The following is a 3133-nucleotide window of genomic DNA, read 5'->3' as shown; positions in this document are numbered from 1 at the left end:
TAAATGCAAGCCCTAGAGATTATAGGTGTCTTCACTGAACTCGATCTCGGTGCTCCTATAGCTGTTCGGCGACACAAGAAAAGATCTTGGTGCTCCTGTAGTAAAAGAATCTGGAACCTAATCCTTAAAGTCTTCTTGGATATTTTGTTCTTTAGTCTATCTACAGATTTATTAGACTTTTTTAACCAACTTTTTGACCTGATAATATCATGATGTTTGTGGCTGTTGATCCCCATTCCAAGCATCATCTATATGATAACTCATAGCTAGATTGCAACAATTATTTGTCCAACAGTTTTTCGAATGTTTTGAGAAAGAACAATAGTGGTAGCCAGAGTGATTCATATAACCTTGGGAGGCCTGTTCCCAGATCCATGAGAACCTTCTGTTCCCAATTTGATGAGGGAGGAGGTAAAGCTAGAGCAGTGGAAACCAAAGTTTTTAGTGGCCCAATAGACAAGAATCTGCAAGTAGAAGGTTAGTTTAGTGGAGATGGGGAAACAGATAAGAACAACAATAGTGTTTTTTTGGCCTTAGAGAACTCAAGTTCTTTTCCAATGAGACTATCAAACACTACTACAAACTGGCTAATTAATTACTAAAAGAATGACTAAAATTTGCATATAAATGACCATTTTTCAGTGGGTGACCAATAGTGGCTAATTTACAGTATCTTATAACGTGACCAAATTTTAGTCGTATTTAGCTTAGTCATTAATTGGTTGTCTCGATTTTATCGTCTATTAGTATATTTAGTCATAAATTTGGTCATTAATTTAGTCATTGATTTAGTTATTAATTTCCACAATTAATGATCAAATACACAACAAAATTTACTACTACATGATCACTCCGGAAAACCAATTAATGACCACAGAAATATGACCAAAATGTTAGTCGCATTATAATATACTATAAATTAGCTACTAATACTCATATATGTGCAAATTTTAGTCATCATTTGAAACCAATTAATGTCCAAATAAATATGACTAAATTTTGGTTGTGTTATAAGATACTGTAAATTAGCTACTAATAGTCGTATATATGCAAAATTTAGTCATCATTTGTAATCACAAATTTATCATTTACAGTAATCATTTATCTTTTTTGGTAATTTCATATTCGTTATATAAATGACTAAATTAGTAGTTTATATTCATTTCATTTACTTTCATTAATAATCATTCTAAATGACTAATTTAGTTGTTGTATACACATTTTATTTGCGTTCATCATTAATCAATATAAACTATTAATTTAGTAGTTTTAGTTTTAGATTGATTTTATGTGTTTATTATTAATCAACATAAATTAATTAGCATGATTTTGCGACTAAATTAAAAAAAAATAAAAATAAAAAAATAAATAAATAAATAAAAAATGTCATAAAATGTGCATTTTCACCTAATATGAAAACACAAAGTTACATATGTTAATTACAATACTAAATAATATAAAGTACAACTATAAATAATTTCAACCACAAATTATATTATATGAAATATCAAGTATTACAATATGACTTTCGAACTTAATATTGGTTGGACTACAATTTACACATGAAATATTGTTTTATCACTTCAAACCATTATCATTGTGTTGTCAAGGAATTACAGGTGAAGTCACCAACTCTAAAGACTTGACCAACATTATGCACAATATCGACTTTAAGGGCATCACTGGACTGATTCTTTTCTCTCTTTCTGCATTTGTCGCTCCAGTGTTATTGTTCTCCTCTTTCTTCAATTCCTGCTTCTTACCATCAATACTAAGTTCCTCTTGTGAAAATGAAAGAAGATACAATGCAAAGTATAAGACACGAAAGACAACGAACACTGGAATATAAACTAAATTAGACTATAAAATATTTATATGACATATACCTCAACATCAACAATGTCAATGCCATTTTTCCCCAGAAAAGAAAGAAACTCGAACACATTTTATTTAGTTGGGCGATAGTGGCCACTATGTCACCATATGACCTGTATAAACAAAGAAAATAAAATGTCACCATAGAAAACAATACATTACAAGAATAGTATTCAACCTTTAGGAAAATCTTAGGCAAAATCATGCCAACTAAGTTACAATCTAGAAAGCTCAAATTGTAGATAACTTTTGAGGTACTTGTGGAGTGTTTTGTAGTTGACTTAGTGATACAATATTTGAAATTTATTTTGATTAACTTTCCAGTTTTTTCAATGTAGGATTTTTCACAAAACTTATATACTTAAATATTTAGTAAGGTTTGAAAAAAATTGCAATATTCCTTTTATAAATATTCTAAATATGATAATGAGTATATCATTCATATACAGAATGGAAATTAGTGCTAGGAGTAGGATAGTGGAAGGAAATGTTTTTTATTTCAAATAAAGCGCTAATGAAAGTCTTTCTCAATTTGAGGGATGGATTAGCTATTGGTTATGGAGTTAGAAAATAAAGACGAATAGATTTTAGTTAGGTAGTAATGAGAATGATATCTATATCTATATATATATATATATATATATATATATATGAATTTCTTAACAAAATAATTATAGATGAAAACATTATAAAAAACAAAACAAAACATTTTCATTATTTTTAAAACAATTTAAATATAAATATAAATATTATTTAAATTATTAATTTTTTCATTTCATTTATATTTTAATAGTAATAAAATATCAATAAGTTCCCAGCGTAGCTCAATTTAAAAGTATAAGCCCAACTTAATTGCATATTTCTCTAAATACAAATATATATGTAGATATAAATTTAGAATTTAAAAACTACTTCCTAACTTAATTTAATAAAAAAAATCAATTATTAAAAATTTTATATTTACAAACTGTGCATTCTATTTTTATGAATAGAGAAACTACAAAAACAAATTTTTAATGAAAATAAATGCATTTAGATTTGGACATGCAACCAACAAAAATGAAAATGAACGTTTCACATGAGGAAGGTAACTTCGTCAAAAGTAATTGAGGAGATACCATCATAAGGTGGGCACTTCAATTTGTATGTCAGCCGGTTTGGTAGCACAGTGGAGGTGATTTTCAGCCAAGGATGGACCTCATTAAACAGTTGGTGAGCATGTGTTTACTAGATAGGCTTGATCTCAAATTTATGTTTA

This window comes from Pinus tabuliformis, chromosome 6 (assembly GCF_031772625.1).
Source record: "Pinus tabuliformis cultivar Carrire ecotype Pingquan chromosome 6, CPIR1, whole genome shotgun sequence".
Classification (NCBI taxonomy): Eukaryota; Viridiplantae; Streptophyta; class Pinopsida; order Pinales; family Pinaceae; genus Pinus; species Pinus tabuliformis.
Note: the sequence above shows the minus strand (reverse complement) of the source record.